At 44.8% G+C, this 25,364-nt stretch overlaps 1 protein-coding gene across 1 annotated transcript in view; it reads left to right on the top strand.

Moving 5' to 3' along the window:
• Positions 1 to 25,364, top strand: part of FBXL7 (F-box and leucine rich repeat protein 7) — a 400,185-nt gene that overhangs the window by 167,968 nt on the left and 206,853 nt on the right. The window lies entirely within an intron of this gene.

Below are 25,364 nucleotides of genomic sequence, written 5' to 3'. Positions count from 1 at the left end.
TATGCTGGGACATATGCAGTTGCAGCCACTGTTCAGTGTAGGAATTCTGAAAAAGTGTTAAATATGTAAGACTAGAGCCTCCTACACTCCTGATCCAGCTTCACAATGCAAATTCCAGCCTTAGTGAGAATGTCATTTCATTTTCTTTTCTTTTTTTTCCATTTAATCTTTTTTCTTTTGTTAACAAAAGAACTTTCCAGCGCTCTTGATTATAGAAGTTGTGACCCTGGGCCACAAGACAGTCATCAGCTTGTTATTCTAGTCTATAAACTGCATTTCTCTACAGATGTGTTTTTAGAAATCTCTTCCTATCTTCCTAAGCTTTTAGAGGAACAAAGTAAATTGTGAAGACAGTACGTCTCGTCTTTTTTCTTTTTTTTGAACACTTTTGGAATTTAAAAAAAAAATAGCAGTGTGGAATGGGTCCAGATGTATACTCATTGGCTGATACATAGTGGCGTTCCGCCAGCCTCTGTTTAAAACAATTCAAGAATGTTATTTTTTTTTCTTTTTTTCTTTTCTTTCTCTATACAATCCCCTCCTGCCTTCTCTGTTAGTGCTGTGCTGGCATAGAAACAGATGAAATCATTTTGTAGTGATCTTTTAAATACCTCGGCTATCAGGCCAGAAATTTATAATGAATTGTTGGTTACACTGGTGTCACCATAGGATGTATTTACAGTCTGCTTAATTGTGTCTAACGTTTATGTAACTTGAGGAGCTGCACATTTTTATGTTGATGAAACTGCCGTAGGAAAAATAGCTAATTGTAAAATAGATTGCAGTAGATAGATTGTGAAGATAAACAATATGTGATACTGTTCCCTGATTTAAGATTGTCTATGCCATAAATTCCTTCTTACCTTTGTGACTGCCATGTGCTGCACTAATCACAGAATATTTATCATGACATCATGCTGCAGAGTAAAGGAACATTACGCTCTCATACTGGGAGATGTAACTTTGCCCGTGAGATAATAATTGCACAATGTGGGGTACTGTGCTATGGAAATAATGGATATTTTACCCTTTGATGAGATGGAGTTCATTTATAAGCCAAAAAACATGGCATATTTAATTATAGGTATGTGTGCCTGTTTATCCACCTAGTGCATACAAAGGTTCATCAACATTTTGGAAACTGTTTCAACAAAAATGGTCTTTTGTGGGCTTGCAAGTCCTCAATTGGGGGTCACTGGAAAGAGGCACATAACACATCTACATGAATGATGAATTTTAGCTGCCATCAAGTAGCTTCTGCCATCTAGCATCTACTCCACTAACTTCTAACATAGTGGCTTGTGCCTATTTCTCACCAGCAGCAATATACAAATCCCTGGTATTATATTTCAAGACATAATTTATTGTCCTGTAAAAAAGTAATTTGTGGCATGTGCCTCTTTTCTCCGCTGAGCACCTCAATTTAAATTGAGCATATTCGAAAGACTACAAATGTTACATGGAAGTGCTGGCAATCATCATTCTATAACCACTCCTTAAATAATTTCAACTATTTCCTCACTTTTTTATTTTTTTATTTTTTACCAATTCTCTCTTTTAGTGATTTTGGGAGTATTTACACTTTGTAATAGCATATCTTAATGACAAATCTTTTCTGGTAGGGTCCCCCACAAGTTTATTTCCCCACAAACCTTAATCTGGCCCTGACTAACTATGTATAAATAAGCTTTACTATTTAAAGTTTGCCGGGAAATTGCATTGAAGTTAAAGGGCAGGGTTTCTAAATCTGATCATCGTTTACCCACAACATTTCATGTTTTCAGGATATATCTGTCTATGAAAATATATCCAAATGAAGAACAACACGCACTCGCAATGTCATGCAAAAACAGCAGGTGAATTATTGTACTCACAGATACAGTAGACCACAGCAAGTCAACATTTCGATCCTCATGGGACTTTTATTAAGACAACAGCGATCTTAGTGCATACAAGCCACATGACCATGAAGCCCATGATATTGATGAGTGCCTGCTGTTCTTCATTTGGATATATTTATGGACTTTCATCTATAAATGGAGCTCCGCCCTGGTGTGGATAATAAGGAAAGTGCAGGCAGTTCACTATATATGTCTGTGAAAATAGGTAGGATAATACAATAAACAATGCATAATTAAAGAAATTCTGAAAAGTGGACACACACATGCTCACTTATTAGAAATGAGTGGTTCGGATTTACTTGGTTATGTTGTTCCGATCTTAAAAATGTCATCTTATGGTTTCCCGGCTGTCACGTTTTTGATATAACCAATAAGATAAATCCGAACCTGCGATAAGTTGATGAAAAGAACCGGGTCAAAACTAAACCACTCACCTCTAGCACTTATGCAGATTTGTGTTATTCCAAAACTTCCGCCAACTGTTGACTGGAGAGTCGAGATGGTGGGAGGAGGGGCAAACAGCAGGTTTCTTTGTGTAGGTTTACACCAAGTTTCCACTTGAAAATGTTTGTTTTGTTATTTGTTTTTTATCAGTTGTTCTCATATTAATTTAAACTCATACTATCTGTAGGAGTAATATGGTAGCCAAACAAGGCCTACAATTTTATAAAATAGTCAACCTACTGCACTCTATGAGGGGACCCCTTTTTAAATGTGACACATGATGTGGTAGATGGCTTTAGATTCCTCCATCTGTGGGAAAAAAAATATGTTTTTGTACTTTTCCCATTATTGCCTGGTGATAACGAGACAATGATTACTAAGGGGGCACTTCATTTGTAACAGTAAACTCTCCTTTTTCAAAGCAGGGTTCAATCATATATACAGTATGTATGCCAGTATGGTGCAGATAGAGCACAGGTGATCACCAGACAGTAGCTGCGAAGGGGGCCACATAATTTGAAAGAAGAAACATTTTCATATATGGAAGCCCCCACATTTACAGGTGTAATTTCCATCTGCAGAGTCTGGTGATCATAGGTGACAAGAGCAAACAATGGTTACTCGTGGACCACATAATTTGAAAGAGGTGACTCCCTGCTTTCAAATATACTGTAGGTGCACATATGTTTGCATTTCTCATTATTGGAGTGATAGGGCACATAGGTAGGCTGACCATATTATCCCTTTAACCTGGGACACTCATGAATTACACAGGTTCTGTGGCCAGGGCCGGCTCCAGGCCTACTAGCACCCTGAGCGAGAAAATGTAAAAGCGCCCCTGAAACCCCTTTGTGCGCGCCAAAGGCGCGCGCTTTGGGGAAAGTGGGCGTGGCCTCTGGGAACGTGGGCGTGGTCTCGTAACTTCATATCAAACTATAAATAAATATATTTTCACACCCCCTCTACGCACACAATTAGCAGCCTTACACAGAACAGCCACAGTAGTGCTCCTTACACACAATGTCTCCAGTATAGTGCCAGATACACAATGTGCTGTGCCAGCTACACATGACATGCCCCGCAGCAGTGCCAGCTACACATGACATGCCCGCAGCAGTGCCAGCTACACATGACATGCCCCGCAGCAGTGCCAGCTACACATGACATGCCCCGCAGCAGTGCCAGCTACACATGACATGCCCCGCAGCAGTGCAAGCTACACACAATATGCCCCCCAGCAGTGCCAGCTCTCCACCCACATGCAGAAGCAGGGACACTGCACGCCGAAGGCGCGCATAAAAAATTTAGGGGCGTTGCTTCGTGGGGAAGGTGCGTGACCACATAATAGTGGCAATTCGCATTACACCACACAGTAGTGCAGCTAATACACATTGCACCAGGTAGAACCTCCTAGACACTTTGCGCCGGGTAGAGCACTGAGACACATTGCCTAGCCACAGATGCCTAGTGGGAACACTACATGATATGCCCCCCAGCAGTGCCAGCTACACGTGACATGCCCCCCAGCAGTGCCAGATACATAAATGGCCACACAGTGCAGATATGCCCCCACAGTGTCAGATACATAAATGCCCCCAGTGCCAGAAACATAAATGCCCCCATAGTGCAGATATGCCCCCACAGTGCCAAAAACATAACTTCCCCATAGTGCAGATATGCCCCCACAGTGCCAGATACATAAATGCCCCCAGTGCCAGAAACATAAATGCCCCCATAGTGCAGATATGCCCCCACAGTGCCAGATACATAAATGCCCCCCAGTGCCAAAAACAAATACCCCATAGTGCAGATATGCCCCCACAGTGCCAGATACATAAATGCCCCCAGTGCCAGAAACATAAATGCCCCCATAGTGCAGATATGCCCCCACAGTGCCAGATACATAAATGCCCACCGTGCCACAAAACATAAATGCCCCCACAGTGCAGATATGCCCCCACAGTGCCAGATACATAAATGCCCCCAGTTCCAGATACATAAATGCCCCCACAGTGCAGAAATGCCCCCACAGTGCAGAAATGCCCCGCCACAGTGCCAGATACATAAATGCCCCCCACAGTGCAGATATGCCCCCACAGTGCCAGAAACATACATGCCCCCACAGTGCAGATATGCCCCCACAGTGCCAGATACATACATGCCCCCATGGTGCAGATACATAAATGCCCCCACAGTGCAGATATGCCCCCACAGTGCAGATATGCCCCCACAGTGCCATATACATACATGCCCCCACAGTGCAGATATGCCTCCAGAGTGCAGATATGCCCCCACAGTGCCAGATACATAAATGCCCCCACAGTGCAGATATGCCCCCACAGTGCCAGATACATAAATGCCCCCAGTTCCAGATACATAAATGCCCCCACAGTGCAGATACATAAATGCCCGCACAGTGCAGAAATGCCCCCACAATGCCGATATGCCCCCCACAGTGCCAGAAATGCCCCCACAGTGCAGATACATAAATGCCCCCAGTGCCAGATACATAAATGCCCCCACAGTGCAGAAATGCCCCCACAGTGCCAGAAATGCCCCCCACAGTGCCAGAAATGCCCCCCACAGTGCAGATATGCCCCCACAGTACCAGATATGCCCCCACAGTACCAGACATGACCCCCACAGTGCCCTGCCCAATACTTTCGGTGCTGCTTGGAGGGGGGAGTCCGCTGAGGTAGCGTCTAGTTTCTCTGCTGAGGGCGCGAGCGGAGTGACCGTCCATACTCTGTGTGTGTGCACCTTGCGCGCCGTGCGGCGCCGGCGTCTGATGTCAGACGCCGGCGCCGCACAGCGCACACAACAGGATTGGTAAGGCCGGGCGGGTAGCGCTGCGGGCTGGCACGGCTCCAGGCACGAATATGGCGGCGCCAGCGTGCGGCGCCCTTTAAGGGTGGCGCCCCGCGCGGCCGCTCTATTCGAACATGCCTGGAGCCGGCCCTGCCTGTGGCTGGCTGACTACAAGCCTGCATTTCACATGGTTTTAAGCAGCCACAGAACCTGTATAATTCATGAGCATCCCAGGTTAAAGGGATAATATGGTCAGCCTAACATAGGGCCTGATTCAGATCTGATCGCAGCAGCAAATTTGTTAGCAGATGGGCAAAACCATGGGGGTCATTCCGAGTTGTTCGCTCGCAAGCGGATTTTAGCAGATTTGCTCATGCTAAGCCGCCGCCTACTGGGAGTGAATCTTAGCATCTTAAAATTGCGAACGATGTATTCGCAATATTGCGATTACACACCTCGTAGCAGTTTCTGAGTAGCTCCAGACTTACTCGGCTTCTGCGATCAGTTCAGTGCTTGTCGTTCCTGGTTTGACGTCACAAACACACCCAGCGTTCGCCCAGACACTCCCCCGTTTCTCCGGCCACTCCTGCGTTTTTTCCGGAAACGGTAGCGTTTTTTCCCACACGCCCATAAAACGGCCTGTTTCCGCCCAGTAACACCCATTTCCTGTCAATCACATTACGATCGCCAGAACGAAGAAAAAGCCGTGAGTAAAAATCCTAACTGCATAGCAAATTTACTTGGCGCAGTCGCAGTGCGGACATTGCGCATGCGCATTAAGCGGAAAATCGCTGCGATGCGAGGATTTTTACCGAGCGAACAACTCGGAATGACCCCCCATGTGCACTGGGGGGGGGGGGGGGGGAGGGAGATGTAACATGTGCAGAGAGAGTTAGATTTGGGTGTGGTGTGTTCAAACTGAAATCTTAATTACAGTGTAAAAATAAAGCAGCCAGTATTTACCCTGCACAGAAACAATATGACCCACCCAAATCTAACTATCTAACTCTCTCTGCAAATGTTACATCTGCCCCCCCCCTCTACAGTGCACCTGGTTTTGGCCATTTGCTAACAAATTTGCTGCTGCGATCAGATCTGAATTAGGCCCATAGTGCCATTCCCCCCAAATACTTAAAGTCCCTCTCCTCATCATTTTCATATTTTTAGGTATGCGCGCACCTTATTATAACATTCTTATTATAACAATGCCACTCATCTTCGAAGTCAAATAATTATATAATTCTTTGCAAATATTATGGTATTGAGGTGCTGGCATGAAAGAAGCTGAATATGATCTTTACTTCTCACTTTATTTGAAGTTGTGTCCTGTTTAACCAAGTTTAACTCTGATATTCATCATGTTACATTTTGCACACATTCCAGCTTTAACAACATACCAAAAGCTTTAAAGCAAACATCGGTGAAGGAAATCAAAATCTAATTAATCCTCTCCCAAGACACATATCTTAATGCTTTTATTTTCCTTGTCTAGAGTACAGGAGGATTTATTTTCAACTTGCTTATGCCATGCAGATTTTCTACATCAGTACCAATATATGATAAGAAAAGAATGCATGGAATTATGTATGCACCACCAGATAAAGGATGTTTATTCTTGGCATAGCAGACATTGGGGGTGATTCAGACCTGATCGCTGGGCTGTAAGCTTCTGTCCTGCATTCAGATAGTCGCCGCCTACAGGGGGAGTGTATATTCGCTGTGCAAGTGTGCATTCCTATGTGTACGCCGAGCTGCTAAAATCCACTTTGTGCAGTCTCTGCGCAGCCCAGGACTTACTCCTACAGTGCGATGAGAACCGGCTGATCGGGGCCGGAGCTGATGAGAGACACCCTCCCTGAAAACGCTTGGGCATGCCTGTGTTTTTCCGCACACTTCCAATAAATGGTCAGTTACCACCCACAAACGGCATCCTTCTGTCAATCGCCTTGTGAATGCCCGTGCGATCTGTTTTTTCGCATCTTCCCGTCGCTGACTGGCGATGCCCTTTGTTGTTGTCTGACGAGCATGCGCATTGCAGTTACTACCTGATTGAGTTGTAAATAAAGAGGCTCCATTTTTCTACAAGCTAAAAAGCGCCTGCCCAATTATATATTTAGTTGTATGCATCATAATACTGTACATGTGAAACTTTAATCTAGCAGATGCATGCAGGATGAAGAAGCGACAATCGGGATGCGGTCAATTTAGCTACAATCAAAATCCCGATGGTCAAAATCCCGACAACCATTGACAACCATCATGTGATCTCTAAGCATCGACCCCGCTGCATCATTGGCAACATCACCAACCGGGTTGTAAAATGCGGGGGGGAAAGAGCCTGACGCGTGTCGCAGCCAGGTAGCACCCGTGTCATGCTCCCAGCTGCAAACTGCTGTATTTGGTCTAAAAGTAATATAAGGGACCTAGAAAGCAAAGGTATGTATCATCTCAATGGGACATCAGGGAGAGAAGCATTAAAGGAAAAACCAGACATTTGACAGTCGGCGCGTGCAGTGTGCAGGCTCCTCCAGTCCAACATGACTATATGTGTGGAATTTCTGAACTCACTTAGTGCAGCTAGACTTCCAGCGTACAGCATTGCACTAAAAGTTGCTGTTCCAGCCATGCATCTGTAGAACTTAACTCCGCCCTAGTTATGCAACGATCTAATCGTTCAGATCATTCTAGTGTGCTCACAGCAAACGATGAACGATGCGCGCACCCGTGGTCGTTGGAAACAGGTTGTCAGTCGTCCATCCATGCAGCTCAATCCCCTCAATCCCAGCAGAGCTGATCATTCGTTGTTCAGATCGTTTTTTTTTTAAAAAGCACAGTGTATACACTCAATCTCGTTTGTCAGGGAGTTCAAGGGAAATTGCTCATCTTCCGCATTGTTCATCTTTCACATCTTTCAAGTCTTCTTGTGTGTATAAGCCTTTAAAGTGACTGCCCTGCAGACGAATCTAGAGCTTGTAACATGATGTGGCACAAGTGAGATTGTGTTTATACCACATATTCCCCTTATACCCAACAATTTTCCTTTTCAATTCAAGTACCTGCAGTTTCCTGTAAGCTTCTGCTTTGCTGTGGCGATCAACAAGTCGCAGGGGCAAGCGCTCAGGGCTGCAGGCATAGATCTCAGGACCAGCTGCTTCTCCCATGGACAGCTTTATGTGGCTTGCTCACGTGTTAGTAGCCCCAAACATCTTTTTGTATTAATCCCTGAAGGAAAAACTGCAAATATTGTTCACAAAGAACAATGTGCACAATATAAAATATACACCACAATATAAGATACCACTACTGTCTTTGTAAAAGTAGTTCCGCTAAGTAATAACAGGTGATCCACGCAAGCGAAGCGGTGGGCAAACGCTAGTGTTGTATAACTACGAGCAACTTGGAGGATAATTCAGACCTGATCGTAGCAACAATTTTGTTAGCAGATGGTCAAAACGATGTGCACTGCAGGAAGGGGGGGGGGGGGGGGGGGGCAGATATAACATGTGCAGAGAGAGTTAGATTTGGGTGTGGTGTGTTCAAACTGAAATCTATATTGCAGTGTAAAAATAAAGCAGCCAGTATTTACCCTGCACAGAAACAAAATAACCCACCCAAATCTAATTCTCTCTGCACATGTTATATCTGCCTCCCCTGCAGTGCACATGGTTTTTCCCATCTGCTAACAAATTTGCTGCCACGATCAGGTCTGAATTAGGCCCTTGATACAGAGGAAGAAAGTTATATATGTTGGTTCTCTGTTGATTATCAGAGTCTTCTACCATAAACTATTTAAGTTATTCATGCAAGTGGTCATGGAAGGGACCCAGAAGTTGTTTTATAGCAGGAGACTAGGCAGACATAAATATTTGCTCCTATTCTCCAAATGATTTAAGAGAGGCAGTAAATATAACATGGGGTGCTGTTAAACTGTTTATCAATACTGACTGTCCAGTTGCAGTCTTTAGGATATATTTGCCAAGGGAAAGATGTCGGTCCTCGGTAGGTTTGGGCTCAAAATTAAAAGACACAATAATATTAAGTGCAGGGCCGTCTTTTCGTATGGGCTCAATGAGCACTTGCCAAAGGGCCACAGGAATATAGCTGAGGGTCCCCTCTTCCCAGTGGTACCAGATTTTTGAAAATCGGCCATGGGGAACCGGAGATATCCGACTTCAAAACAGTGGTCCCCATCCAAGCCTGTTACTTGCTCTTCCCAGCCAGATAGCTCGGGTTCTGTCTGACTTAGAGTTTTTCTAAGGGAATACTCAAAAATCCAGGACTCTCCCCTTTCGGTGGACACTGGCAGCTTGTCTCTACTATGCCTAGAACCAGAGATATCAGCCTTCAAGCAGCTGGCCCCTGCTCCAGCTCCACACGCCTAATATGCAGTTTTATATTTTCGTTGTTGGATTGCTCTGGCTCCTGAACTCTGATCACCAAGTCCCCAATACCTCCTGAAAGGTGGGAGTCACTAGTTTTTTATCCTTTTCAAAGCTAAGAAATCTATTTTCAGGAACTTGAGATATCTTCAGTCAAACAAGTCAAACACCAGAAAATTATGAATATTAAGACCCTCTCCACTCTACACCCCTCCCCTATGTATTAAACACCCCATACCACCCTGGAAGTCATGTACCAGGGCCCCTTCATCCAGCCCAGTGCCCCCTTCTACAGTTTAGTGTTCTCACTCCCGCCCCATCTGTGCAGTAAAGGAGTAATTAGCAGAAATTACTGCTCCAGGTCCTACATGCTGAGCAGAAGATAGAGCACCCCCTACTGCCCGCAGGACATCAGAGCTGCCACTGATAGCACCCCCTACCCCTACCGCTTAAGGATGGGTATGGGGTCCCATGCATTGCTGTGCCCAGGGGCCTACACTGCTGTTAAGACGGTCCTGATTAAGTACACCCTAGCGTATTTTACCACTTAGTATTAGTGCCACTTTAAGTGTTGAACTCAAACATGTCGAGATGTGGGAGATTGCAAAAGCCGCTGCTTTGTTAATAAACTCATTTGTCTGAGGCAGCCTGACAGACCTAGAACCATAGTGTACATAATGTCCTTAGATTAATGCCATGGTAGTGTAATTCCTGTGAACACTTGATATGCAAATGGTATACAGATAGCCATGCTCATCTTACTGCAATGTGGCATGTTGCATTACTGCATGCTGCATGGCGTAATGAAGCAATTGTTGGCTGTGAATAGTCACAGCCTGGCACAGTCTGTAGATTGAAATAGTGGATTCCTTTACAATGGTTAAATAGCGATATGTCATATCAAGTATTTCACCATTTAACTAATTTAATATGAAGCTGTGCATAAATATTTTTGATTGGTTTTAATTCATACTTTTTTGCATTTGTGTTTTGTTCATATGTTTGTATATCCAGTCATCAGGACACAGAGACATGTGAGTTCACTGCTGTGCTGTTTATTCCATCACCAACTCCAGACACACTGCACACTGGACCACCCACTTCCCAGCATTCCCCTGATCCCAGGGACCATCACTGAAGATTCAGGCTTACACAGATTAGTAAGGGAGTGTCTACAAATATTAAGCATTCTAATACACTAACATCACATCCTCTTTTCTTTAAAGATAAGCCCTATATGCTTCAATGCAACAATTAACAACGTCATATTAAGAACATCATCTAACACGTTTCAATGAGTCTCTCAGGTCTGCGTATTTCCCTTTTGGGTCTTTCATACACAGTCTGTGTTTCATCGACCATGTTGGACCTTTCTAGAATCGTGGTTGGTTCACCATTATCAGGATCATCATACATGTCAGATGTAGGGTATTCTTCAGTCATGTTGTCTTCATTATGGTTAGGTTGAGATCTTAAATCCACCCGATTTCTTCTTACTTCCGTTCCACGCTCTGTATGTATAGTATAAGATCTTGGTGCTACTTGTGCTTGCACAATACCTTTCTGCACCCAAATACCTTTCTCGTGATCTCTGAGACGGACTTGGTCACCCGATTTTAGATCAGATAAGCTTTTTGTTCGTCTGTCATGGAACAGTTTCTGTTTAGCCTGTTGACGTTCCTTACTCAGTCTGACCAACGCTGAGTTATGTGTATTAAGCAGTTCATCATGTATCGGGAGATTTGCTCTAATCCTCCTTCCCATCAGCATTTGTGCAGGAGAAAGTCCATTTTGTAAAGGTGTATTGCGGTAGATTAAAAGACTTTTGTAGAAATCTTCTTTACCTTCTTGAGCTTTTTTCATGAGATTCTACAGTTTTTACTGAACTTTCCACCAACCCATTTGAGCGTGGATAGTGGGGACTTGACGTAGTATGGACAAATTCCCACTCATCAGCAAATTGTCTAAATTCAGCACTGGAAAACCGAGGACCATTGTCAGTGAACACTTCCATAGGAACACCATGCCTCGCAAAGATTGACTTCATGCAATTGATTACGGCTATGCTAGTAGTTGTATGTATTGTCTTCACCTCAGGGTAGTTAGAGTAATAATCAGTCACGACAATGTACGTTTTCCCATTACAATCAAACAAATCAGCGCCAACTTTCTTGTACGGTCTCTCTGGCACTGCGTGAGGACTCAGTGGCTCGACATGTTGTTTCGGTCTATACGTAAGACATAATTTACACGTAGCTGTAGTCTGTGCTATGTCTGGATTCATTCTTGGCCAATACATAACTTCACGCGCTCTCCGCTTACATTTTTCTTCTCCTAAGTGGCCTTCATGTATCTTGCACAGCATAGTTTTTCTTAGTCGTGCAGGTATTACAAACCTATTGCCTTTGTAAATAATACCATCGACAACTGTAAGGTCACTGCGGTACATCCAATAATCATGGATAGACAGCGGGCATGCATGTATTTCTGCTGGCCAACCTTTCAGAATGATATCTTTCAACACTTTCATTGTGTCATCTGTCTCAGTTTCTTTCCTAATCTGTTCTTGTCTTGCAAGAGACACTGGTAGAGAAGCTACGATCAAATTAACATAGGCTTCTATCTCTTCATCCATCAGACTTTTGGAACCTTCACTTTTGTCCACAGCACGAGAAAGTGTATCAGCAATGTACATGTATTTGCCGGGACAGTACAGCAAGTGTACATCATATTTCTGTAGTCTGATAAGCATTCGTTGAATTCTCATGGGACAGTCATGTAATGATTTAGTCATGATAGCTACCAATGACTTGTGGTCAGTTTCCACTGTAAATGTTTGACCATACACAAACAGATGAAATCGCTCACATGCATATGTGATCGCTAGAAGTTCTTTTTCTATCTGAGCATACCTTGTTTCAGCACTTGTCAGTGCTCTTGATGCATAGATTACTGGTTGCCATGTATCCTCATGTTCTTGTAACAGCACTGAGCCTAGGCCAAATTGCAAAGCATCTGCTGAAATTCTTATTCTTTTCGCAGGATCAAAGAATTTTAGCACTGGTTGCTCTGTAATGATCTGTTTCAAGTTTTGCCAACTTTCTTCTTGTTCATGTGACCACATCCACTCGTTATCTTTGTCCAACAACCATCTAAGAGAGGCTGTTCGTTCAGAGAGTTGATAAATAAACTTTCCTAAGTAAGTAATCATTCCTAGGAATCTTCTGACGTCGTCTTTGTTGTTAGGACATTCCATGTTCACTATGGCTGATGTTTTCCTTGGGTCTGGTTTTACACCTTGATCCGAGACCACGTCGCCCATAAAGGTAAGTGTATTCACGCCAAATTCACATTTGTCCTTGTTTAGCTTTAGATTCTCTTTCTTGACAAGTTACATTACTTGTCTCAATCTAGAATCATGTTCTTATTTTGTAGATCCCCAGACAATAATGTCATCCATCATTGTTTCAACACCTGGAATATGTTGAAAAATTGTGTATCTTTTTGTGATATACTTCTGGAGCAGACAATATTCCATATGGTAGTCGAAGAAATCTGTATTGACCTTCTGGTGTATTAAATGTACAAAGCTTTGAGCTGGCCTCATTTAGCTTCATTTGCCAGAATCCTGAAGATGCGTCCAATTTACTGAACCATTTTGCTCCCGCAAATTGCGACATGATTTCATCTCTGGTTGGTAGTTTGAAATGCTCTCGTTTAATAGCTTTGTTTAAATCTCTGGGGTCTATACATATTCTGAGTTGTCCATTTTTCTTTTCAACAATTACTAAGGAGCTTACCCATTCGGTAGGCTCATCAACTTTCTGTATCACATCCAAGGCTTCCATGCGATTTAACTCTTGTTTCAGTTTTTCTCTCAGCGCAAACGGCACTTTTCTACAGGGGTGTATCACTGAAGAAATTTGCGTGTCTATATTTATTTTATGCTCTCCAGGCAAACAACCTAGACCTTCAAACAAGTCTCTGTATTCTGTAAACATCGATTTGCAGTCATCTTCTACTTGTGATGTCACCATAAAAACTTTCTGTAGCAAGCTTAGTTTCTCACAGGAACTTAATCCTAGAATCGGTTGCACATTTTTATCCACAATCAGTAGAGATGTTTTAAACTGTTGTCCCTTATATTTCAGTGTCACTAAGCATGTATCTTTCACAGGAATTTCCTCCCCTGTAACTTTCACTTTGGCTGGATGAATTTTAGGTTTTACTCTAAAAGTCTTATAGTCTTGAAATTATATTAAATTCACCTGCGTGCCAGTATCAAGCTTAAAGGGAATGACAATCTCGTTCACAGTTAAAGGGACAATCCATTCTTTCTTATCTGCACTGCAAAGTTCAATGCAATCCACAAAGAATTCCTCTGTTTGTTTAATAGCATGATTTGATTTCACTTTCCATTTTATAGCATTTGGCAAAGTGATTAAGTCTACCACATTTCATGCAGGTTTTACCATAAGCAGGGCACATTTTAGGATTGTGAGCATTTCCACATCTACTACACATTTCCTTGTTAGACTGTGGCTTAGACTGCTTCATTCTTGAGAATGGAGGTTTGCTTGGCTCTGTGTTCTCCACTACATGGACAGCAGCATCAACTTCCTTGTGTAACTTTTTGGCATGAAATCTAGTTATTTCTGCAGATCTGCACATAGTCACTGCCTTTTCTAGTGTTAGGTCTTGCTCTCTCAGCAATCTCTCTCTGAGTCCATTATCAGGTATTCCACAGACAATACGATCTCTAATCAGTGAATCCTTTAAATCACCAAACTCACAGGTTTTACTGAGTGATTGCAGCTCTGTAACATACTGATCAAATCCATCTACAGACTTCTGATCACATGTGAAAAACTTATATCTTTCATAAGTCACATTTTTCCTTGGCACAAAGTAATCTTCAAACTTTTGCATTATAGAAGATAGCACCATACTCTGCCCCTCATCAAACTGAAAACTATTATAAATGTCCAGCACATCCTCTCCTATCACATGGAGGAAAATAGATGCCTTCGTTTTGTCAGCCTCTGTATCAGCTCCCCATGCAGCAAGATATATATTATTCCTTTGCTTAAATCTTTTCCAGTTTTCAGACAAGTTACCAGACATCAGCATGCCTGTTGGAGGAGATAGTTTATCCATGGTTACTCACTGTTTGAAGAGAGGAGCACACGGCAGGCTTTGCAGACACCGAGTATCACAGCCTTACAGACTGCTACAAGATTCTTTCACACTCTGAGAGCACTAGCAGTCCAAGTTAAACTTCTTCTGACACCATGTTTTGTTCATATGTTTGTAAATCCAGTCATCAGGACACAGAGACATGTGAGTTCACTGCTGTGCTGTTTATTCCATCACCAACTCCAGACACACTGCACACTGGACCACCCACTTCCCAGCATTCCCCTGGTCCCAGGGACCATCACTGAAGATTCAGGCTTACACAGATTAGTAAGGGAGTGTCTACAAATATTAAGCATTCTAATACACTAACATCACAATTTGAAGAATATTTTCTGTAAAAAAAAACAACAACAATAAACAACTACTAAGAAGCACACCTACTGTATTTAAAAATAACTAATTCTGTTGAACTAATACTGTACTCAATATTAAGTTTCGCCATAGAGCAGCCATGGCGAACCTGTGGCTCTCTAGCCGCATGCGGCTTTCCTCCCTCCGCATGTGGCTCGGCACCTGCCTCCCGCTGCCCGGCACACTGCTAAGAGCGCCGACCGTGAGCCAATCAGAGCTTGCGGACCAGCAGCAGTGAGCCCTGATTGGCTGCCAGATTGGCTCCGGTGCCGGCACCATAATTAATATGCATAAGAGACTTGTTGAGGGGCAGGGGAGGCATGTGCTCTCCTCCGCTCCCCTCAGGCTCAGAGGCAGGAGGAAACTGTAGCCGCCCAGACCAGCCCTCAGGAGCCGCACCCTCAGCACTGTCAACAGCATCCCAGGCCACCCTCAGCAGCATCCCAGAGCAGCCCTCAGCAGCTGCAGCATCCCAAACCAGCCCTCAGCAGCTGCAGCATTCCAGGCCAGCTCTCAGCAGCATCCCAGAGCAACCCTTAGCAGCTGCAGCATCCCATGCCAGCCCTCAGCAGCTGCAGCATCCCAGGCCAGTCCTCAGCAGCATCCCAGAGCAACCCTTAGCAGCTGCAGCATCCCAGGCCACCCTCAGCAGAATCCCAGAGCAGCCCTCAGCAGCTGCAGCATCCCAGGCCAGCCCTCAGCAGCGGCAGCATCCCAGGCCAGCCCTCAGCAGCATCCCAGAGCAGCCCTCAGCAGCTGCAGCATCCCAGGCCAGCCCTCAGCAGGTGCAGCATCCCAGGCCAGCCCTCAGCAGCATCCTAGAGCAGCCTTCAGCAGCTGCAGCATCCCAGGCCAGCCCTCAGCAGCTGCAGCATCCCAGAGCAGCCCTCAGTAGCTGCAGCATCCCAGGCCAGCCCTCAGCAGCATCCCAGAGCAGCCCTCAGCAGCATCCCAGGCCAGCCCTCAGCAGGTGCAGCATCCCAGGCCAGACCTCAGCAGCATCCCAGAGCAGCCCTCAGCAGCTGCAGTATCCCAGGCCAGCCCTAAGCAGCTGCAGCATCCCAGGCCAGCCCTCAGCAGCTGCAGCATCCCAGGCCAGCCCTCAGCAGGTGCAGCATCCCAGGCCAGCCCTCAGCAGCATCCCAGAGCAGCCCTCAGCAGCTGCAGCATCCCAGGCCAGCCCTTAGCAGGTGCAGCATCCCAGGCTAGCCCTCAGCAGCTGCAGCATCCCAGGCTAGCCCTCTGAAGCTGCCTCATCCGAGGCCAGCCATCAGCAGCCACTCAGACCAGCATGCCAGCAACAGCAGTGGTGAGCATTATTGGAGCCATAATTAGTATGTGGCATTGTACAGGGGCATTATTTGTATGTGGCACTGTACTGGGGCATAATTTGCATGTGGCACTGTACTGGGGCATAATTTGCATGTGGCACTGTACTGGGGCATTAAATATATGTGGCACTGTACTGGGGCATTACATGTATGGCACTGTACAACGTGACTAAAAACGGGGTTGTGACACAAGGTTATACTCCTACAAATGTCATACCAAAAGGTGTGGCTTTGTGAAAACTAGGCACCCCCCCCCCCCCCCCCCTCCCCATTTTTGCACGTGCGCATGATAACAGCTCTTTCACTTCACTACAGATCTTTTCTGGCTGTTTACCTCTGAGTGGTTGGCCACCCTTGCCATAGAGGTTATATAAATCATAGGAAAAGCCAGTCATTGAACATAATGTACATGCATGCATTTATGGAGAGCTTGTCTCAGGGTGAATAATGTGGAGGAAGCTGTGAGTCACTTACCAGATTCATTTGAATGAACATCTGGCAACAAAGGGATCCACTGACAACATGAAAAGTATTTTGCTGCTCAGTGAGGAGGTTGGGGCCACTGTGGAAGAGGTGGAAAAATAGGAGGGCAGGTTCCTGAGGCAGTTGGATTTGTCACACCCCAATAACTATGATGAATATGCTGATATCGTGGAGTAGTAGGTTTAAAACATATATCCAATAGTTTGACTCGGAAACCCGACCCACGTGTAAAAAATGGCCACCGCGACACTGAAGGGGTTAACCCTCATGCCACAGCTCCATCTTTAAACAGACCTATTGGCGCTAGGCACCATTTTTTAACATAATGCTGGCACTAGGCACCATTTGTTTTAAATAAGTATGTGCCAATAAAATAAAATGTATGTGCATCACTGAAGCGGGAGCGCATGCCCTGAGCTTCAGTGCTGCAGTGTGTAACAACTAGTGCAGGACACCAGGCACAAAGTATGTATTCTGTAATGTGCATTGACCACTTGTCATCTGATGCAACCATGTCAGGCTGGGCTTTCCCTGACATGGTCGTATCTGATCGACCAGTCAGAAACGCCCACTGAGCGGTTGCGGAAAGATATTCTTCCTGCAGCCGCCAAGCTCAGAGGTACCGCCCATTCCCTCTGCACCCACAGCTCCATCCCCTATTTGTGTCACAATCACTTCTAGCCACAGTGATCGGGCAGACCCACCCCTTCCCTCAGCTGACTATGCAGTGCACATATATATATATATTAAAGTTAATGCAGTAATGTTTTTTTATTTCTTTGCTGAAACTACAAAACTAATTTTACTTTAAAACATTACCCCAAAATTGTAATTTTTTTTTCTTTTAATTATCACATTGCATAAATAGCTATTTAAACTTGATTTTGTATTAGTGGTTAAAAACGTATTGAATAGTTATTATTTACCTAGTTTGATAATAATTGTCTGTGCATTTGCACGGAGCCATGTGCAAGCAACTACGTACGATGCAAACTCAAACGCAATCCAAACACATCTCCACTTAATATTAAAAAGAGAGTGTATCGACCGCGCTCTCACTAATTAAGCTGCTGGGAATGACATTGGGTCTAATTCAGATCTGATTGCAGCAGCAAATTTGTTAGCTAATGAGCAAAACCATGTGCACTGCAGGGGGGCAGATATAACATGTGCAGAGAGAGTAATGGTGCTCATACACTTGTGAGATTTTAGGTGCTATCCTTCGATTTCTCTCACAGATGCGGTCGAAATCGAAGGATAGCACCTTTTAGGTACCTTGAGACGCGATACGTGGGCACGCCGCTCGAATGTCGCGTCTCAAGATAGTCTGTGCTGCACATAATATTTTTCGCATCGCAGTGCGATCGCATGTGGTTTTTAACCACTCGGCGGTGACGTGCCGATCACGTGATCATCATGCGATTTATCGTATGATCGCATGGTAATCACTTTGGCAGTTCAGGTGCAATTTCATCGCACCTGAACTGCCGGTGCGATGCCCGCGATGTCGCATCACGGGGCATCGCACAAGTGTATGGGTACCATTAGATTTGGGTGGGGTGTGTTCAAACTGAAATCTAAATTGCAGTGTAAAAATAAAGCAGCCAGTATTTACCCTGCACAGAATCAAAATGACCCACCCAAATCTCTCTCTGCAAATGTTATATCTGCCCCCCCCTGCACTGCACATGGGCCCTCATTCCGAGTTGATCGCTCGCTGACGTTTTTTGCAGCGCAGCGATCAAGTGAAAAAGCGGCAATTTTGCGCATGCGCATGGTACGCAGTGCGCATGCGCTAAGTACTTTCACAAAAAACTTTGTAGTTTTACCCAAGCTCGAGCGACGCTTTCCAGTCGCTCGAGTGTTTGTAGTATGATTGACAGGAAGTGGGTGTTTCTGGGCGGCAACTCGGCGTTTTCAGGGAGTGTGCTAAAAAACGCAGGTGTGCCAGGCAAAAACGCAGGAGTGGCTGGAGAAACGGGGGAGTGGCAGGCCGAACGGAGGGCGTGTTTGTGACGTCAAACCAGGAACTAAACAGACTGCATTCATCGCAAGATAGGAGTAGGTCTGGAGCTACTCAGAAACGGCATGAACATTTTTCCTGTGCAGTTCTGCTAATCTTTCGTTCGCACTTCTGCTAAGCTAAGATACACTCCCAGAGGGCGGCGGCTTAGCGTTTGCACTGCTGCTAAAAGCAGCTAGCGAGTGATCAACTCGTAATGAGGGCCTTGGTTTTGGCCATTAGCTAACAAATTTGCTGCTGCAATCAGATTTGAATTACCCCCATTGTCAGTCCAAATATTGCAAATGCAAACAAATGTATATACAGGAAAACTGGCGCTATAAAACAAAAATGGAATGGATAGTTCACAATTAAATTAAAAAGTAAAAGACTTAATACACAATTAGAAATAAAATGAAATGTTAATTAAGAAATTGCACAAAATCAATTATATAAGATCAGTATCCATTTGAAAGATATACCGCAATAACTTCTGGATCCCATACTTAATGCAGTATCTCAGGACAAGGGGGGTCATTCCGAGCTGATCGCACGCTAGCTGTTTATAGCAGCCGCGCAAACGCATAGTCGCCGCCCACGGGGGAGTGTATTTTCGCTTTGCAAGTGTGTGAACGCCTGTGCAGCCGAGCTGTGCAAAAACATTTTGTGCAGTTTCTCAGTAGGTCTGAACTTACTCAGCCCTTGCGATCACTTCAGACTTTTTGGTGCCGGAATTGACATCAGACACCCACCCTCCAAACGCCCAGACACGCCTGCATTTTCCCTACCACTCCCAGAAAACGGTCAGTTGACACCCATAAACGCCCTCTTTCTGTCAATCTTCTGCGATCGGCTGTGCGTATGGATTCTTCGTTAAATCCATAGCTCAGCAACGATCTGCATTGTACCCATACGACGCACGTGCGCATTGCGGTGCATACGCATGCGCAGTAGAGACCTGATCGCAGCGAAAATCGACAGCGTGTGATCAACTCGGAATGACCCCCAGTATCTCCACTTAGGGCCTATTTCAGATCTGATTTCAGCAGCCAAGCTGTTAGCTAATGGGCATTCCATGTGCACTGCAGGGGTAGGCAGATATAACATGTGCAAAGAGAGTTAGATTTGGGTGAGTTATTTTGTTTCTGTGCATGGAAATACTGACTGCTTTATTATTACATAGCAATTTAGATTTCAGTTTGAACACACCACACCCAAATCTAATACTTTCTGCACATGTTATATCTGCCCCTCCCCACCCCACCCTGCACTCCACATGGTTTTGCCCATTAGCTAACAAATTTGCTGCTACGATCAGATCTGAATTAGGCCCATAATCATCCTTGCAACTACAGGGGTGTAACAGGGCTGCAGGACCATGACTAGGTGTGTGCAGAAGGTGCATTGCCCACAGCGCACTTGCCCTGTGGGCGCACCTTCTACATAAACCCCGAGTGACCGCATATCCCTCCCGCTGACGGCCGCCCTCCCGCTCCCCTTTACCTGCCGCCCCCAGCCCCAAGCTCAGCCAGCTGGTGCTGATTGCTGACGCTGTGTATATACTATAGTCAGCAGCAGCGATGGACAGTTTATCCCCCCTGTGCTGCTGCGCTCCCGAGTCCCGTGGCCCGCCCCCTTTCTGTCTGTGAAGTGTACAGTGTTCTGTACAGGAGCCGGCAAAAGCGCATCAAGAACACAAACATCACATAAGTGCCTACACAGATACTACACTACACTATATTACACTATACTTCACAACAGTACACTATACTATAGGGGGGGAGGAATGTAAAATGCTCTGCCTGCTGTAATGTGTAAAAGGGGGAATCTACCTGCCATAATGTGTAAAAGGGGACTGTACCTGCCATACTGTGTAAAATGGGACTCTACCTGCCATAATGCCTGCCGTATTGTGTGAAAGGGGACTCTACCTGCCGTAATGTGTAAAAGTGGGAATCTAACTGCCGTAATGTGTAAAAGGGGGCTATGACTGCCGTACTGTGCAAAAGGGGACTCTACCTGCCGTACTGTGTAAAAGGGGACTCTGCATGCCATAATGTGTAAAAGGGGACTCTACCTGCCGTAATGTTTAAAAGGAGACTCTACCAGCCGCACTTTGTAAAAGGGGACTCTACCAGCCGTACTGTGTAAAAGGGGTCTCTACCAGCCGTACTGTGTAAAAGGGGACTCTACCAGCCGTACTGTGTAAAATGGGGCTCTGCCTGCCGTAATGTGTGTAAGTGGCGCTACTGTGTGGCATAATTTGAATAATGGAGACTACTGTGCAGCATAATATGAATTGGTATTATTTCGTGGCCACAGATTTTGTGGCGCTTCTTCCCCATCAAGCCACACCCCTATATTTTGGGCGCACTGGCCCCATTTTAAATATGATGTGGAAGGGGGGGGGGGGCGCCAATACTGTTTCTTGCACACAGGGCTAAAATGTCTAGTTACGGCACTGCAGGGCTGTAACAAAGCTGTCTGACATAGGAACATTTCAATGAATGCGAGTTGATGTCATGGCAGGTCCAAACACATAATTACACCTGTTTCCAGACAGGTATTTTGCACCTAGTTTTGGTCAGTGCACTAACAGCTATTATTCCAAGCATATACTGTAGATAGGGAAAATGTATACATTTAGTTCTGTGTACGCAATGTGGGAGCAATTATGGCTGAATTGCAGCCCCAATTTGTATTATGTTGCCATTCTTTAAAATTAACTTGCTATGTTTTTTGTGTTATTGTCCTTTGCACATGCTGTATGACTCATTTATTGTCCTTTGCACATATGACTTATTAAACTCTTAAGTTTAACTTTCCCAGCCACTCTGAAATATTAACTGCAAAGTAATAAAGCAAGAACCTCAGGAAAGAACTTGGTATGCACAGATGACTATTACTGGCACTTAGATAGAAGGATTACCTGGAAGGCTGATCTTTCTTTTGTTAGATATTTGTAGTTACAGGTGTGATTTGTTATCCATGGAGTAACAGTAGGAAAACATTTACCCATCCCAAGCCTAAAAAGAAATATGATATCAAACACTTCATTAATTTAATAGTGCAGACGTTATACATATATTGAGTAGTTCCTGCAGTTGCAATTATGTGAGCACATTATAAAAAAAAAATCAAAATTAATGATAATGATCATTTAGGATAGACCTTGCATAATTTCAGCCAAGTATTGGAAGTAATCTCAAATCCATCTCTTTTTTGGAAAACCCTTGGAGTAGAGACTCACGTCCAACAGCTAGAAGTAAATGGTTGTCTCACAGCATGAAATGTTCTGGGAAAATGCATCAGCCAAATAGCATAAATAATAATTTACTAAGGAAGGAGTCAGTGCAGCGAGGTCTGCTGTAACTTTTACAATACAATTTTTTGTATACGTAGAACAGCATTTTGAAATGATAATTTAATAGCTGAAGTTTGCCATTAAATATAGCGGTAAATAAATATTATGACAAAATAATGCTATTCCAAAGTGTCATGCCTGTACAATCTAAATATTGCAGTACTGGACCCTAAACCCTAGTATGGTGACATACTTTGCCAACAAAGTAGATATACAGTCAGGGCAGATTCATGATTATTTTCAAGGGCGGACTGGGATGGAAAAACAGCCCAGGAAATTTCAGAAGCAGACCCAAATAGGGAGAGAAGCGGCAGGGGGTGGCCGGAGTCTGTAGAGGGTCTGATGGCATATCTAGATGGGTCTGATGGCATATAAGAGGCACGTGGTAGTGTGTGATGGCAGATAAGGACATATGAAGGAGTCTAATGGAATGATGGTCAGATGTCATATAAGAATGTGTAAAAAGGGAAGGCAAGGGAGGGGGTGCCAAGCTGATACTTTGCCCCATAGCTTCACCCCTGGGTGTAACGACACTGATTGTAAAATAACACTAAGGAGGAGGAGATTATGAGTATGAGTACATGAGGTAAGAGGATCCAGCTTGTGAGAGCTTGCAATATATAGAGGAGGGGTTGTTAAATAGAGGTGACACAGAATGGAGATTAAATTTACTAGGGCAAAAATGGCGTGTTAGGAGGCTACTCAATTATTATTCATCCCTAATGAAGCCAGAAATGGTGCAGGGCCTATTCATCCCCCCTCCTTACTCACCCATCCATTCTAACTACTCAAAATGACATTGTCACTTTTACTCTGGCCACCCTCCCTAAGAGGATACGTGTTCCTTTTCTTAACAATCCAATGAGCCCTATAGCCCTGCAACCCACACTCACCCCCTGTCCCCCCCCCCCCCACACACACACACACACACTCCTGTGACGTGCAGTGAGGTCATTGGCTGGGGAGGCACTGGCTAGTATCACAGCCAGATTTAACAATGATTAGAATAATATATACTTGAGTATAACAGATCAGGCTCTACCTTGTCCGCACATCACCGCTTCACTCCTGTCTACCCAAAAAGTTCTCAAAACCAATACAGCATCATACTTGTCATTATCATTAAAAACGTAACTTCAAACACCGTCCTATGCATCCCTGACATTTGCCAATGCCACAGTGTAACAATGCTGAAAGCACTGGGAGTGCATCTCAGCCTGTGCGCTAATAGTAATGGTTGGCCACCACCAAGCCCTGGCACCTGAGGCTGCCATTTGATCTGCCTAATGGCAGATTAGTTATTGATTATCCTCTTCCCTCACTTCGTGGCCACATACTCCCCTTTATCATCCTGCTCATTCCTTCACACCCTGGCCATATCCTCTCCCCCATTATCCTCCTTCCCTCACACCCGGATCATGCTCTCCTCCATCACCCTTCTCCCCTTCTTCTTGCCTCACACCCCAATCTCTCCCTCTTTCGCTCCTCTACATGAGGCACATACCCTATCATGTATGCACCGACCTGAGTGTCACACTGGGTGTCACCACCTATAGTGACACCACTGAAGCCACCACTGTTTTGAGAGCTGCAGAGCTCGTCTGATGTGTGTACACTATTACTAGATCTCTACTCTTTTCACCTGCCCTTAATGTGCTGCTCAATGCGTCAAGTGATCCTGGACTGTAGGGGCGTGGCCATGCCCCTGGTTGCCAAGCAACCTGGCTTCAGAACTCTTCAAGCCTGCAATGATCAGAAAGGTATCGAAGCAACAAGGGGGACCCCTTGACCCATAGTAACTTTTTTATCCTCCTAGGGCCAGAGTGCAGCACTTTAAATGTAAATACAAAAATAGTCATGGCCCATTTACCGCTGTACGCCATACTTGCCTACATTAAATATCTCCTCTCCGGGAGAAGCCTAGCACTGCAAATTGTATGATCTCCTCATCACTAGGAAGTGGGCGGGATGCGGGAGATCTGGCTTCCGTGAGTGCAGGGGACTGCCCGAAAAATCGTGAGTATAATGCAACTTGCTGGAGAGTAGGCAAGTATCCTGTACATTCCTGAGGACAGCAATGCTTATGGGCAAGCAGGCACTGTCAGAATCACTGAAAAGGAGAAAGAGACAAAAGGCAGGGTGCTCCCTATTAAGGAAGGAAAGTACAAGAGGGAAGAGGGCCCTAACCAAGAGCTTATCGCTTATAAACAGTTGAGCTTGAACTATGAAGTAGACAAGAAGTGGTACAGTAGGAGTAGGGAGTAAGAGATGAGTTAAAAGGAAAGCTGGTAAGCTTTAGACAAAATGTATTTCTTTAGGTAATGCTTAAAGCTAGGGAGAGTGGAAGAAAGTCAGACTTAGCACGTAAGTCTGCTGCAATTACTGTACACTCACATTCAGTGTCGGACTGGGGCATGAAGGGAATACAGTGGTAGGGGCCCATACTTAAGAGGTGAGGGCAGTAGCAATTACTGATAGTTTATGCAGTACAATTTACCATATAGGCCCTCATTCCGAGTTGTTCGCTCGTTGCCGAGTTTCGCTATATTGCGATTAGTCGCTTACTGTGCATGTGCAAGGTTCGCAGAGCGCATGCGGGTAGTTAATTTACTCAAAAGTTAGGTATTTTACTCACGGCATAACAAGGAGTTTTCATCGTTCTGGTGATCGGAGTGTGATTGACAGGAAGTGGGTGTTTCTGGGCGGAAACTGGCCGTTTTATGGGTGTGTGCGGAAAAACGCTGCCGTTTCTGGGAAAAACGCAGGAGTGGCTGGAGAAACGGGGGAGTGTCTGGGCGAACGCTGGGTGTGTTTGTGACGTCAAACCAGGAACGAAACTGACTGAACTGATCGCAGTGGCAGAGTAAGTGTCGAGCTACTCAGAAACTGCAATGAAATTTCTATTAGCAATTATGCAAATCTTTCGTTCGCAATTCTGCTATGCTAAGATACACTCCCAGAGGGCGGCGGCTTAGCGTGTGCAATGCTGCTAAAAGCAGCTAGCGAGCGAACAACTCGGAATGAGGGCCATAGTGCACTGCAGTGAATGCACCATGCTCCTGGGAATGCCGTATAATGTAAAATATGTATAATAGTAATGCC

The sequence above is a fragment of the Pseudophryne corroboree genome, chromosome 5 (assembly GCF_028390025.1).
Source record: "Pseudophryne corroboree isolate aPseCor3 chromosome 5, aPseCor3.hap2, whole genome shotgun sequence".
Taxonomy (NCBI): Eukaryota; Metazoa; Chordata; class Amphibia; order Anura; family Myobatrachidae; genus Pseudophryne; species Pseudophryne corroboree.
Note: the sequence above shows the minus strand (reverse complement) of the source record. Positions and strands in the feature narration are given on the sequence as shown.